Here is a 15,707-nt window from a genome sequence, read left to right on the forward strand (position 1 = left end):
TCAGGGAAATGGGAAAGAGAGCACAAAACACTGGGAAGCGATGGTCAGAGAAAGAGAATGAAAACCAGGTATATGTGCTGTTCTAAATGGCAAGTGGAGAAATTATTTCCAGGCTGCTGATGGCTCAAGGAAGAACCAGCTATTGGCTTAAGGACATTGAGGTCACAAATATTGATAGGGTAGTGGCTTCAGGAGAGGATTAGAAAGGAGAGCATACTGACAGCATGCCATAAACCGCCCTCTCAAAGATGAGAAATCAAAATCGAGAAGTATCACAAGGTGGGGAATGAGGTCAAGGTATTTTGTTTTGTTTTTTTTTTTAAGATTGAAAATATATGAGGCACCTGGGTGGCTCAGCGGTTGAGTGTCTGCCTTTGGCTCAGGTCGTGATCTCAGGGTTCTGGGATCGAGTCCCACACCAGGTTCTTTGCAGGGAGCCTGCTTCTCCCTCTGCCTGTGTCTCTGCCTCTCTCTGTGTGTCTCTCATGAATAAACAAATAGAATATTGAAAAAAAATTGAAAAAGAAAAAAAAAAAGATTGAAAATATACAACATATTGGCATGCGATGGGAACAATCCAGTACAGAGTAGAAACTGACAATATGGCAGTGAGAAAAGAATAGCTGGGACCATGAATTTGAGTAGGTGGAGGCAATACGATGTAGTAGACAAATGAAGAGGTCAGCCCTAAGTAGGAGTATGGAAAGTTAACGTATATGGCTACAAGGGGAGGTAAATATATGGCTACAAATGTAGGTGGGCAGGCAGGTGGGATCACTTGGGACTTCTCTTCCGATTGTTTTGATTTTTTTTTCAGTGAAATGGATTGCAAGGTCATCAATAGGGAAAGTATGGGATTAGAAGTCTTGGAGTCGGAAGGAGTGGAGAAAGCTTTGAACACTTGTGACAGTGGAAGGGTGATTGAATAAAAACTCATAGCTTTGAATAATTATTGGGTAGGTTATATTAATGTAAAAACATTCATCATCCTTTCCCACGAGCTCCTCCTCACCATGCTCTCCCCGTAGAAGCATTCTCCATCCCATTGATGTTACACTTGGCCAGATGACTCTCTGAGCAGTGAAATATTAGTGGGAGTTGTATGTACCACTTCAGAAGGAAAAAAAAGATTAAGATGGTAAGTTTTATTTATTTTTTTATTATTTATTTTATTTTATTTTATTTTATTTTATTTTACCACAATTAAAACTTTTAACAGAAGTCAATTCTTCTTCACTTGAAAGTCCTACAGAAATAGGCAGCAGACCCTATGGGCTATAACTTGCCAACCTCTTGCCAATGGGTGGCCAATCCGAATGCAAAAAAGATGGTTCAAATCAATACTTCTCAAATGTCTCTACTGAAAACCTCTAAGGACACAAAAGGAGGAATGCAGGCCACAGAGGTCCTGCCTACACGTCTATAAAATTCTTTTAAGTACTTTTTCAAGTGAAGTTCATGAAAATCTTTGAATCTTAGTCTATAACACATATTGTTTTAATGGAAAATTGGCATTTACTGTAAAAATCAGTAAAAACTGATGCTCATGTAAGTTCAAAGAAGGTGAGAGTCTTAGTCAAGTCACATAGCTAGAACAAGTTAGGTATGGGACTGGATCCCAAAATTCCTGATTCCAAATGTATACTTTCCACCTGAGTGAGCTGCCTTCCCATCAGGCTTTGGCTCTCCGTTCCTGGCTCCTAGCCATATTCCTCCATAATTGACACAGGCTTCAAGGTAGTGTTGGCAAACCACTATTGTGTTTTTTCCAAAATTTATCAATTCATGTTTAATACCATCGATTCATAAGTTTTATATATGATTTGTTCTGCTATATTCTAGAATATTTTATTTTTTAAAAAGATTTTATTTATTCATGAGAGAGAGGCAGAAATACAGGCAGAGGGAGAAGCAGGCTCCCCACAGGGAGCCCGATGTGGGACTCGATCCCGGATCCCGGGATCACGCCTGAGCCAAAGGCAGCCGCCCAACCGCTGAGCCACCAGGTGTCCCTATCCTAGAATATTTTAGATGATATTTTCTAAAACTCATTTTTTGCCTCTTGCCCTAATTATGCTTTCTCATCCATCTGTATTTTTTAAAAAACTTTTCATAGCATCCCATTCTGTTATACATTGTGAAATGTTAAATTATGAAGGACCTGACAGATTTGCTCTTTTTGTACATCCGGCATCCATTTTTTCTTGTGGTAGACTGTATTATTTGTTCAGAATTCTCCTCTCCCACCCTGCCCTTCTCCTAGTCCCACTGACTTTAGACTTGGCCATATAACTTGCTTGCCCCCCAATGGATTGTGAGTCAAAGTGAGGGTGTGAGAGTCCTAACCAGAGGTTTTAAGAGGACTCGTGTGTCTCCATGCACCTCTATTGAGCTCCTGCCTTCCTAGAGAACCGTACATCTCAAGTAGAATCTATTCCTTTAGCCCAGGTTCCAGAATGAAAATGTGTGAAGCAGACCAGAACCCAGCTAACCTAGACCCGTTTGCTGTCACTGAGTCTTGAGGTTATTTGTTACATTGCATTATTCCAGCAAAAGCTGACTAATACATCCCTTCTCCTGGAACCAGGGCTTCTGTTTTCTTCTGGAGACCCAGCCCTCTTCTACTTTTTATCCACAGGGTTTGGTTGGGCTGGCCCTCCTCACTGGCCCTCCAACATATCACACTGCTCACTGCCATCTCTGTTGAGATCTCAGCTCTTCTTATCAAAGCTGAGAGAGCCTGATACTCTCTTGGCCAGTGGGAATGAATGACCCTGGGCCTTGTTACTTGCTCAAAAGGGCTCCTAAAGAAATCTTACTCCTAACCTATATATAGTGTTAACTTCTGTTTGTTTTACAAGAAGAGGGTGGGTCGTGTAACACTAAATGCCACACCGCTTGGCTACTTGTTGATAGTGGGCAGGAAAGCATGGAAAGCATGAAAATAAACAGCAATTGTTATGGACTTAAAGTTCGTGTCTCCCGAAAACGGAACACTGAAGCCCTGACCTCCAATGTGATGGTATTAGGAGCCTGGGGCTTTGGGAGGTCATTGGGTTTAGATGAAGTCATGAGGCTGGAGCTCCCATGTGGGATTAGTGTTCTTCGGAGAAGAGACACCAGAGGGTTTGCTTCCTCTCTCTCCCCACATGCATGTACTGAGAAAAGGCCATAGTGGAACACAGCAAGAGGGGACCATGCTGGGAAGAGGGCTCTCACCAAGCACCGCATCTGCTGGCACCTTGGTCTTGGACTTCCCATCCCCCAGAACTGTGAGAAATGAAATGTCTGCTTCTTAAGCCATCAGGTCTCTGGCATATGTCTTAGCAGTCCAAGCTAAGACTGCGGTTTTCCCTTAGATTGCAAAGGGCAGAAGCTGGAGACACCGAAAAGTAAAAGTTATTCCCTGTGCCTAGAGGAAGAGCAGAGTCAGCCCTGAATTACTCATTCACACGGAGAGCTGGGAGGAGTGGTGTGGACGATCTGAAACACCAGGAAAACTTAAGAGGCCTTCACTTGGCCAGAGAAGCCCTAGGGCTGCCCATAAATATTTCAGGAGTGCCTTCAACAGGAAGTGTTTCCTCAAAACAATCAAACTGCCTGATGAAAACATGTACACCTTTTCTCTCATACAGATTAGGATTTGACAAAGATTTATTGTGGAAAAAAATACACGGAAAATCATGAAAGCCCCTGGCTTAAAATAGGCTTGTGTTGGGCTTTGGCATGCACTTTTTCAAACAAAGCAGAATGGTGTTGTTCTTAATCGTGAGTGCGGGATTTTATTTTTTTACCCCCTCCCCAAGGCTAATAAGTTTATATTCCCCTCGCCCCCCTTCGGTCCACGGATAACTGGATCACACGGGGACACGGAGTGAGCCAACTCGAGTGACAAGGGAACCAGCGAGGGATTACAATGATAATCCCTAAAGTGGAAAATTAGCTGCAGAAAATCAGGGGTTGATAAGTAGTTCTCTTCCCCATACTTCCTCCTCCTCCTCCTCCTCCTCCTCCTCCTCCTCCTCCTCCTCCTCCTCCTCCTCCTCCTCCTTCTTCTTTTCTTCTTCTTTCTTCTTTATTGAGATATAATTGACACACAATATTCATCCTGTCCCCGCGGCTCCTGCCTCACGTTCTCCGCCCGCCTCGGGCCCTCTCCGCCAACCACCCGCACCAGCCAGGAGGCCACTGCTCTGGGGTGACTCAGGTGCTCTGATGGGCACGTAGGGTGCAGAGCCGGTACAAGCCCGAGGGGAAGGCGGTGCCCGGCCTTCAGAAACCCCACAGTCGCTAGCCGGGAGAGGCTCCTAAGCAAGTCATCGTTAGAAAAGATGGCAGAAGTGAGAAGCAAAGTGGGGGAGCGCTTAGCGTTCCCGCAGGGAATCTGATCGAGCAGCCTGGGTCGCGTGTGGAGACCAGTAGTCCTCAAAACGCCCCCCAGCTGGTTCGAACTGTAAACCGGGCCGAGACCAGCCCCAGATCTGCCGCCTCGGGTGCTCAGGTGCTCGGGCAGGTGAGGCCGGGGCAGCCAGTTCTTCCACAGGCCCCCGGGAGGCTGGCGCGCGCCAGCTGGGGAGCCGCTGGGCCTCCAGGCAAGCAGCGGAGGCCCGGGGGCGCGGGTTCCGCGAGGGAGCAGCTGGGGCTGCGAGGCAGGCCCCCCGCCGCAGGGCAAGGGGAGAAGGGCGCGCCCCCGGCCTCCCCCTGGAGCCTCCCTGGTTCGGCCCACGCGGCTGCCCGCGCCCCCCCCGCCCCCCCCGAGCATCCCGGGGCTCCCTGGCCGGCAGCAGAGGTCGGGCCCTGCTAGGCCAGAGCGAGCCGCCCGAGGGGTCTCCCCCACCCCCGGCGAGTCCCGGCTTCCAGCTTAAGGCTCCTCATTCTTTCCCCCAAGTGGGCCCCCTACTCTGGGCTCTGGCTTTTTTTTTTTAAATCCCAGACAGGAACTGTGTCCATCCCCAGACAGAGCCCGTGCCTCCTCCTCTGCACCGCCAGCCTCTCGCCCTGAGCAATCCCGTCCCCATCCGCGCTGAAAGCAGCCCTTTGCCTGGAGCCGCCCCCCCGGGCCCCACTCCCCGCGCCCACTGCCCCGCAGTCCGGCCAACCCAGCATCAGGAAACCGGCAAGTCCGGCGGCCTCCCCGCTTCGGGCCTTCCCGCCCGGGCCAAACTGGGCAAAGGCACGAGCCCACCGCGGTGCCCGGCGCGGGGACCCCCAGGGTCCACGGGGGCGGGGGCCCGGGGCGGGGGGAGGAGGCCCGCTTCTCGGGGCTTCTGGCCGCGCAGTCCCCCCGCCTCGGGGAGGGGCTGCGGCCGCCCGGAGCCGCAGAGGGTCGGGAGGCTCCTCCCCTGGGGTGGCCGAGCAGGAAGCGGGGCGCGCGGCGGGGCGAGCGCGCGGGGCGCGGGCGGCGGAGTATGCGCGGGCCTCGGCGGCCAGTCCCGGCGCACAGCCGCGGCCGGGGCGCGCGGCGCGGGGCGGAAAAGCCTGTTTACACAGACTGCACACCGCCTGGGGAATAATGCAGTAAAGGAAGTGAGCCGGCTCGGCCTGACTGCTCCAACTTCCTGCTCTCACACACACACCAGAGGAAAAAAAAAAAAAAAAAAAAAGAGGAGCGAGAGAAAGAAAAAAAAGGGGGAAAAATCAGGATCTCATTACAAGAGCAGCAGACCGTCTGCAGACGCCTGTCAGCATGGAAAGCCGGGGGCTTTCGCCCGGTTCCTCCTAGAAATCCCCCGAAGAAGGATCTTGAGAGCTCCCCACATCTGGGTAGGTGGCCGGGCTTCAGCCTGTTGCTCCGACAGTTGCAGAGTTCCGTCGCGGTGCTTTTTCTTTCTTTTCTTCGGCTGGGGGCGGGTGGGGGTGGGGCTGGGGGCGCCGCGGGGTGCGCTGCGGCCCCGGGCAGGGCGCCCCCGGGATGCTCCAGCGCCCGCCCCGCCGGCCCGCGGGAGCCCCGCGCTGCGGCCGGGAGGGGAGCAGGGGGCGCGCGGGGGCGAGGGCGCGGGGCGGCTCGGGGTCCCCGCAGCGGCGGCGGCGGGGCGGGCTGCGTGCCTGGGGGGGCGGCCGCCGAGCGGGGCTGCGGCCGGGGCTCCCCGGGGGCGCGGGGGGCGCCGATGCTCCGACGCGGGGAGACGACAGGGGAGGAGGGGCTCGCAGCGGGCGCGGGGAGCGAAGACGCGGGGCCGGGGGCCGCGTCCCTGGTCGTCCGGCAGGTGACCCCCGCCCGGGTCATCGTCCGGGGCGCGCGCCCAGGTGGACCTTTAACAACCAGCCGTGTCCTCACTGGACACGGTTTCGGCGGAGGACCGCGCGGGAGAGATGGGCTGGGAGCCCCCGGCTCCTTAGGAAGGGGAGCTTCAGCTTGCAACTGAATGTTGGCCTGTAACGCTACTGCAACTTTTGGGAGGAGGAATTAAAATTTTGGAGACTTCAAAAAAAAAAAAAGAAAAAAGAAAAAAGAAAAAAGAAAGAAAAAAGAAAAAGAAAGAGGTCTCCGTTTTGTTTTATTTTCTGAGCCGAATCATCCTGAGGACAAGCTGCATTTAGGTGGCGGGTGGGGGTGGGAGTAAGAAATGTTATTTCAGAAACTGCAAAAGGGGCTTTTTAGAAAGAAAAAAAAAAAAAAACGAGTGTCGGGAGAGTTTCTGGCTTGTCTGGAAACGGCAAGACTAATTGCCATGCGCTTCCGCTTTGAAACTGGCAGCAGACAGCATCTTGAAAATGACTCACTAGAGGAGCTCACAAAGAAACTGGTTTGCTCCTTCTCAGGTTTATGTATTTGTGCCTTTTACAGTTTCCTTTGTAGTGTTCGAGGGGTCCCCCGCCCCTTCCCCGCCGGCCCCCTCCTCCCCTGCCGCTTTTGGAAGCCCCTGGCCGGTCTTTAACTACCCCCAGCACCCCAGCCGGAGGGGGGCTGGGGGAGGCCGAGTTGTTGTTGGAGTTGGCTGGGGAGAGGGTTACAGGGATTCTGCTGCTGCAGGGGGAAAAAGTTCCCTGAATTTTCCACTGGCTGCTGCAGGAAGAGAGAGCCCCTTTAGTCACTGCTAAGTAATGTCTGCACACACACCAACTAATCTCATTAGGAGTTTCCGCTGCTCGGCACAGGAGGGGTTTTGTGCAGCCACTGTCAGCCGGGGGAGCCCTGCGCTGCACGGGGAGAGCGGTTACGGCTTTATTGACTTAGAGGTGCAGCTGCCCCACAACCTTTTTCAGGGCAGCATCTTGAGAACTTTGAAGTCCCTTTGGGCATTTTGGGTTTCAGACTTACAGGTTTTTCTTCCCCAGTTGCGTGTAGGGTGTGTGTGTGTGTGTGCGTGTGTGTGTGTGTGTGTGTGTGAAGTTTCTATTGCCCGGGCAGCTCAGTCACCCCCATTCTCTCTCATCTGTGCCTGTGTCTTTGTTGGAGGGGGCCCGGGAGTGGGGGGTGGGGGTTGGGGAGCCAGAAGAGGTGAGAAACCAAACGTTGATAGGCATATATTAATGAGCTCAAATCGATTTCTGAGCCTTACTGCTTTACTGCCAAACAAAATACCCTCTGATCTCTCTCCCTTTTTCTCTGTCTGTGGCACACATTTATTTGGGATAGGTCAGTTATGAGTTTCAATTTATGGGGATTATAAAATTACAAATTGTGTTAGGAGGGCATGTGGGTCAGACAGTGAAGAAGACTGTCCATAAGTGTTTTTAGAGTTTCCAGTAATGATCCTGCCTGCAAAAACCCCTGATGGTCTTTCTATGCCAAATATAGCAAAGGTCTTATGGCCCTCTCTCTCTCTTTCTCTCTCTCTCTCTCTAAACCTTTAAATGTTGGAAATGTGTAGAGTTGCTTAAAGGGGTAAAGGATTTTAAGGAACTTGATTGGACCCGTGGCATTCCTTTATTGACGAAGACATGCTGCTTGAGGACATACTCTTGAGGGTTTTTTGAGGTGTTGGTATTTCTCTTCTGGTGGCAAAGCATGTCCTAAAAACAGCCCAACCAGGGTGTGAGTCAGTGGACATGAGGACAGGATGTCCCTAACATAGTGCCTAGCACAGAGTAGATGCTCAATAAATTGTTGCATTGAAATCTGTGAGTAGGATAACAGCACTTAGAACAAATAGATAAGAAAACTCTTTCCAAATTTCAAGAGAGGCCCCTTTGAGTGAACTATAAACCAGTCTGGATAAACAGACTTTCTGGAATAATTTTGCCACCCAGGTGACCTTTGGCAATATCTGGAGACATTTTGGTTGTCATAACCAGACAGGGTGCCCTAGGCATCTAGTCAGTAGAGGGTTAGGCATGCTGCTACCCATCCAGCAATGTACAGAACAGCCCCCCCCAATAATTTTCCAGCCACAAATGTCAGTAGTGCCCACGCTGAGGAACTCTCATTTACATTAACTGTGATGATGGATGACTCTCTTACCTGCATCAAGTCAATGAATAGGATGTTTACGAGTTGTCAACTGTACTTTTCTGCTATGGATGTGTAATACAATGTGCATGAATTTTGTCTCCCTTGCTCTCTTTTTGGTCAGTAATATGCAATAGAATGACATTTACATGATGAATTGTGATGGTTTACCTTTTTGAGTTGAATTAGACCATCTCAGAACCTCACTTGCTTGGTACTAATGCTTTTCAGACCAGAATGGCAGTAGCCCAGATGGGGAGAGCAGTGATTCTTATTTTTTTCCAACCCTATTTGAATTTTGAAATTTCCTAAAACATTTATTAAAGACCTCCTCCTCTTCTTATTTAAAAAATTAATAATTCAAAATTGTCAATATGCAGTAAATGTAACTCTGAGATCATATTTTGAAATTTATATTTGTAATAACTTTTTGGAACTTGAATCTTTTCCTGAAATGGGTTTTAAAATCCTTCCAGTCAGTGCATATAAATTAAAATATTCCTTTCTTAGTTGTCAGATACTGGGTTTTGTGTGTTCTGTGCTACCCAATTATGTTTTTCACCTATCTGATGCAAAAAACCGATGTGGATCCAAACCATTATCTATTGACAAACCCAAAACACAAAAGAGAAGAAGAAGAAGAAGAAGAAGAAGAAGAAGAAGAAGAAGAAGAAGAAGAAGAAGAAGAAGAAAGGAGGAGGAGGAGGAGGAGAAGGAGAAGAAGAAAAGAAGAAGAAGAAGAAGAAGAAGAAGAAGAAGAAGAAGAAGAAGAAGAAGAAAAGAAGAAAGAAAAGAAGAAAGAAGAAAGAAGAAGATCCAAGGATGTGACTTCCAGAGGGTTGTTGTTGTTTTTTTTTTTTTTTTCACTAATGGCAAATTACTGCTTATGAATTAATGGCTTTGCTACTTTCCAGTCCTAGAGAATGATTCAGACATCGACATGTTCCCCAGACCTGGGTTCCTCATTAAACTTTAAAAGAAATGGGCTCTCTGTTTTGGCTGCACCCTGGGCTGCAGGCAGCTGGCTTCTGCCCCTTGCTAAGGGCTTGCACTGAGACATACACACCGACGACATACACACCGAGAGGCCTGGGTCATTTGAATGAAAGACCCCCACTGCTGTCAGACTTTTCTGTAGGTTTCAGGCGAGAGCTTTTTATGTCCTACTTATCCATAATTCCCCTTTGTCTTTGTAAACTGATTTATAACATCTTTGAGATCGCACTAGTATGACGATATTTTCTAAAGGTTAGGTAGGTTTTATGTCTGTTTTGAAAAAATATTAATGTGAATTATGTTAGGAAGATTCAGAAAACCACGAAGAAAAATATAAACATCTCCCATAATCCCACTGTTAACATTTTGGTGTTTATTTTTTCAGTCTTCTAAAATATGTGTGTGGGGGGGTATGGGTGTGTACACACACACACACACACACACATGCACACATACATAAAACTTTTCATTGGAGTCACACTATACTTTCTGTTTTGTCACTTATTTTTACTTAACATATCATGTAACATGTTTTCATAACTAGTACCAAAACCAAAATTGCTGCACATAGAGCATGCATTTATTGATCTAATAAATGTGTTGACTCAACAGAGGATTGACATAATTTTTACATGGACTTGTTCAGTGTTTTTCTCTGTGGCTCAAAGTAATGTTCTAAGAATGCTGACCTCTTAGAAGGCTGAATTCATATGTGCTGTGAAATTTGCGATTTTGATGAGTTTCTCTATGATTTAACAATGAGTCATGATTTGCAGGAGAGTATCAAGATGTAGTAACAGGAAGTCCGGGGCACTACACATCAAAACAGAATGTTAGATGATGAAAAAGAGAAGCTAGGTTAAACCGAAAATATACCTGGAACTTAAACTATAAGGGGGAAGGAAGGTGCTTCTTGTACATTGTGACAATTCTTAGTTATTACTGTTTCATTTTATATCCGGAGAGTTTCCAAACTTTGAAACTGATGTTTTCAATGGGTTTTCAGCTCAAAATGACTATTGCCCATGGCTAATTTGAATTAAGATCATCCAGCGTTTTGGTTGAAACCTCGGCAGAGAGACCATGGTTTTATGGCACAAAACTCTGGTTTTGCCACTTAAAGTGCAGCCCCAGTAAATTGAGTTATTAGTGTGTGAGGTGTGTGTGTGTGTGTGTGTGTGTGTGTGTGTGTAACCTTCTGTGAATGAATCCTAAAGGCCTTCTAAAATGGTAGATCATTAAGTCTTTTAAGTCCTATTCTTTGTAGAAATTTGACTCCTACCTATAACCAAAATAAAAATGGCCTTCCAGCCATTACTGGAAACTTAACCTATGTGCCAGCAGTTTAAAAATAAACCTTGAATTGGTCATTTCACTAAATTTTAATTTGGTTTGAATTGCTACTAGGAATTATTAACTCATCAATTATGTGTTTTAGCTTGCATTTCCCAGAAAGTGATTATTAAATTATTCTAAGAATTAAAGGGGATTATTTTATAATTTGTCTTTGAGACTTGTATATTTTTAAAGAAATTAAGATGATGGTTTTATTAATATACTCTAATTTGAACTGGGCTAAAATTAATTTACTTACCTACCTGCTCTAAAAAGGTGCTCTTTAAAGCACATGGTCTCATTAGTATTTTTAAAGCTACCATTTATAAGAATAATTGCTAATTTTCCATGTATAAGTATGGAGAGGATGGGGTAGGAATAAAATACCCTATACTAATGCCTTCTCTTAGACTGAGGTCAGGAATCCTTTACTCCAAGCAATAGAAAAAGGAATCTGCAATCCTTGATGTCTTTGGGTTTTTTTTAAGTTGAGGTATAATTACATACATGGAAATGGATAGATCCTCAGTGTTTTTGTATATGCCCATGGAATCCCCACCCCTTGCCTTCAAATAGAAAGTATTTCCATCACCTTGAAGCATTCCCTAGCTATTTCTTTTTATTATGGCAGTTTCATGATTCTACCATATAGGTCATTAAACCCCAGAACACCTTGATAAAATACTGCACTATTTTTATTTAATCTATTTGGTTAAAAATAAATCATTAGAATATGTGGATTTCCTCTGCAATATGATAGGAGGGGGAAAAAATCCCTTCTACATTATTTACTACCACATAAGCTAACCGAAAGGAATATGTGTGCTGCAGGGAAGAGCAGAGTCCTTTAAAACCAGTCGTGTTGAGGTGCTAGCTCTTAATCTTCCCAGACCTCAGTTTCTCTGGATGGATGGTAAAGTGATGGAAGTGTCAAAAGTTCTGTTGTACTACTTTTTTTGGAGTAAGGAATTTGAGTTCTTCTAAGAGTGGTAAAAAACGTGATGTGAATTTTTGCTGCCATCCCCAAACAGCCAACTTGCAGGCGTACACAGTGATTTAAGCAAAATATCTGGTGGTAGGCAAAGGGCTTCCCCATAAATTGCCCCTTCAATCCCATCCTGGCCCCTTGTTGAGTAAGGAACACTCGAGGGAAGGTTGGTATTAGCGGCTGCGCTTCATTTTCCTCCTATGTTTAAGGTTTGTGACAAGCATCACTCATTTCTAATAAGGCCCACATCGCCTCATCCTTGGGGACACCAGTGACAGTCTCTGGGTTGGACGCTTAGTAGGCCTACATAAGATTTGGATCACCAGGTTCATTTTCTGTTCCTTCTGTCCTAGAGTCTATCTTTTAAAAGATTTTATTTATTTATGAGAGAGAGAGACAGGCAGAGACATGAGTAGGCTCCCTGCTGGGAGCCCAATGAGGAACTCAATCCCAGGACCCCAGGTGATGACCTGAGTGGAAAGCAGACATTCAACCACTGAGCCACCCAGGCACCCCCTTCCTAGAGTCTTTGAAATGCTCTCCATCCTCCACTGTGTCTGGGGGTGGGGTCCTCATTCCCTCTGGCAGTACCTTGTCTACACACAGGCTAGAGTGATCCTTTAAACACAGGTCTGACCATGTCCCACCTTAACATCTCCCAGGGGCTTCTGTTGGGGTAAAGGCAAAAATCCTTAATGTAGGCTGCACACTGTGGTTCGGGCTGGCACCCTGGCTGTTCTTCCCTTCTTCACAGGACGTGTCCTTAGGCTCCTGGGCCTTTCCAAATGCTGTTCTTTCTCCTGGGAATTCCCTTCCCCGCCCCCACGCCCATGGATTGTTCTCACTGCACTTTGCCAGCTTGTGGCCATGCTCCAGGGCCCCCAGGCTGGCATTCCCATCGTCATCCACTCAGCTGTCTTGGTCTTCAGAGTCCTTGCCATATTTATTTACAGATTTCCTCAGCACTTTGTCCCTCTCCAAATCCCCATGACCCAAACACAGGTACTAACCAGTTTGAGATCTCCATTTCTGGAGGTGGGGCTGGTGTCCCTCCTTAATCATTAATACTCATTATCCCAAATTCAGGAACCAAGTGGATTTGCTAGTGTGGCCTCCCCTGGTATCCAAAGCCTTTACCAAACCTTTGAATCCATTAGGTTGGGAGAGCAAGAGGTACCTGCCCAGGGAGGCGTCATGATGTGTTTCCCGTCTGTTGCGGCCCTGGGGCTGGAAGCTCCCTCTGGGCCTGCTCTGTTTTTCCCATCCTCGCATTTATCCCAGCACATTGTCCAGTACCTGGCATTCAGTGAATTATAAACAATCCAAAGGGGGAAAAACCTGCCATCGGACTTGATCAAGCACTTCATTGCTACACATAAATCCAGCCCTCTCCTAGAGGTGAATTACTTGGATTAATAGAGGCCGGTCTTTCAGTTAAATCCTAGCAACAGCCCGGAAGAGCCTCTATAGAGGATATATCCCTTTCCAGAATTTTTGTCCAGACTTGCAGGCACAGTAGATGTACAGAAACAAGGTTGTTAATATCCAGGATGACACACTTCAGCCGTGTTGTTGCTCCCAGGTTTATACTGGAAGGGGCTGGTTAGCAGTAAAGTCACTCATAGGTCAGTGCAGCCTAAGAGGCTTTTGATGTAAAATTCCTTCCGTGTTGAAACTGCTCATTCTACAGCAACTATCATTAGTCTCTCATCGAGACTTCTATCGACCAAGTTCTCATAGTTCTTTGGGGCTGAATTCCATAATATTTGCAGCTCAAAGTCCTCCTTCACTTACCCTAAAAACCTGTGTGTAGCTTTTTGTCTGTGACTTTTTGTAATTCATGAATGATGTTTCTGATTGATTTTTGAGAATAACCAAAGAGTCTGCCCATGTATTTGGAAGGATGAATGACCAGGACCCGCATTGTATTCCTGGTGAAGGAGGGCTGGCTGGATCAGTGGTGAATTTCAGCTGGGTTTTGCCAAGGAGCAGTTTGTAGATAGTCAACCCTCAAATAACCAGAATGTGTGATGAAGCAGATTTCTCTCCCTGCATTTAACTGTCAGAGGGCAGGGATGAGAACGATAACAAAATAAGCCCCAGCATTTATCCAGGAGGTGCTCAGGAATTCTCTGTAAGAATTAACAGCAAGGGTGCTCTTACAGGGTCTGCACCTGTACGTTCTCATGATCCTCAGAATCATCTGATACTAAAGTCCAGGAAGACCAGAATGTTCGATTAAGCGAGAAAAGGGGTATAGGTTTGATCAGTTTCCTAACACCGATCAGAAGAGGACTTCTCTGGTTAATACTCTGTGAACTGGAAATGCAGACTCCTCACTATCTCCTTCTTGGAGTTTGGAAGGTTCTCTTTTAGAGGTTAAACTAGAAGCCCTGGTTGTGTGAGTTCATTTGAAAGTAAAGAAGATAAGCATTGAGAGGGGTGTGTGTGTGGGAGGGTTATGGGTTCCACATATGTAGGCAACGAGAGATGCTTGAGTCCAAGAGTGAGACAATATGATCTCAGTTTTTGCTCCTCCTACGTCCAGAGTCACTGTTCTCATGTAGGATTTGAGCCCTAATTCTGTACAGAGGATGGGAACATAAGGGAACATTTGCTTAAACTTCTCATGCAAAAGAACCATTATTTCGCTATGAGAACTCCAAAGATGACTTGGATTTTTTAAAAAAATGTATAATTTCTAGGAGAGGAGAAAGCAGAGATTCCTATTTTCAGCAAGTCACATTAAGAGTGTATAAGGAGGGATCCCTGAGTGGCGCAGTGGTTTGGCACCTGCCTTTGGCCCAGGGCGCGATCCTGGAGACCCGGGATCGAATCCCACATCGGGCTCCTGGTGCATGGAGCCTGCTTCTCCCTCTGCCTGTGTCTCTGCCTCTCTCTCTCTCTTTCCCTGTGACTATCATAAATAAATAAATTAAAAAAAATAAAAAAAAGAGTGTATAAGGAAGGGAGCAAACCTTTTAGTATTATTTGGAAGCGCGTGTACGTGGGTGCAGTGCCTCGACGTTCTCATGTAGTTTTTTGCATCTTGAAATCTCCTGGAATCTAGAACCCATGACCGTTGGTAGGGAAGTTATTTCTGCTAATGTCTCTCTGCCTGTGTTCCAAGCCCGAGAAACTGATCGCTTAGACCAGAAGGTGTTGGGTGGAGAACATTGCTTTTTATTTTTATTTCATGTTTTCTTTTTAAAAGTATCTTAGAACAAACATATCCAGATTCTCCAAGTGACATTCTGAGTCCAGGATTGGAACTGACCAAACCCCAGGCACAGCCATGTCATCACATCTGTGCTGAGCCTCTAGTGGAGGCCAGGAGTGCCTGTCGATGGGCCAAATGCATCTTTGATCACCGAGGCAAAAACATCAGTCAGCCGCTCGATAGTCCCTGATATTGCTTAATTCACTTCTTTGGGATGCTCTAGTGCTAATTCTCGGTTCTGCATTTACAATACTTAGATAAATTGAGCAATTTTGAAGAGTGCTAACATGTTCTTAAAGTGAATTACTTTTATGACAAACGTGTATCTGTTAGAAGATCCCTTGAATCCAACAAATGTCCCAAGTACACTGGGGTTCTCCAAAGCTCATCGTCACTGCTCTTAAATAAAAGCGTTGCCCTGCTTTGATTTAAATCAGAGCTGAACCACAAGAACAGCGTCCTCTGCCAGCCTTTGCCACATCCTTTGCTTTTCTCTCTCTCTCTCTTTCTCTCTCTCTCTTAACCTAAATATTAAGACCTAATTTGTCTTCAGGAAAGTAGAAACTTTAAGACTTTGACATAGGGGATCATACATGCTCTTGATGATGAAAATGTAGAAAGGGTGACTTTCTTTGGCAAGGGGGGAAAGATTGTCTAAAGTGGGATGTGGCTGGTTTTTTTTTTTTTTAAAGATTCTATTTATTTATTCATGAGAGACACACAGAGTGAGAGGCAGAGACTCAGGCAGAGGGAGAAGCAGGCTCCCTGAAGGGAGC

The 15,707-nt window shown here is 46.5% G+C and overlaps 1 protein-coding gene across 1 annotated transcript in view; it reads left to right on the top strand.

Moving 5' to 3' along the window:
• The first annotated feature begins 5,377 nt into the window (after nt 1-5,377).
• Nucleotides 5,378-15,707, top strand: part of ELK3 (ETS transcription factor ELK3) — a 64,243-nt gene continuing 53,913 nt past the window's right edge. Inside the window, exon 1 of the mRNA XM_026013007.2 lies at nt 5,378-5,763. The gene's annotated coding sequence lies outside the window, so the exon portion shown is untranslated. The remainder of the gene's footprint in view (nt 5,764-15,707) is intronic.

Source organism: Vulpes vulpes, chromosome 10 (genome assembly GCF_048418805.1).
Source record: "Vulpes vulpes isolate BD-2025 chromosome 10, VulVul3, whole genome shotgun sequence".
NCBI lineage: Eukaryota > Metazoa > Chordata > Mammalia > Carnivora > Canidae > Vulpes > Vulpes vulpes.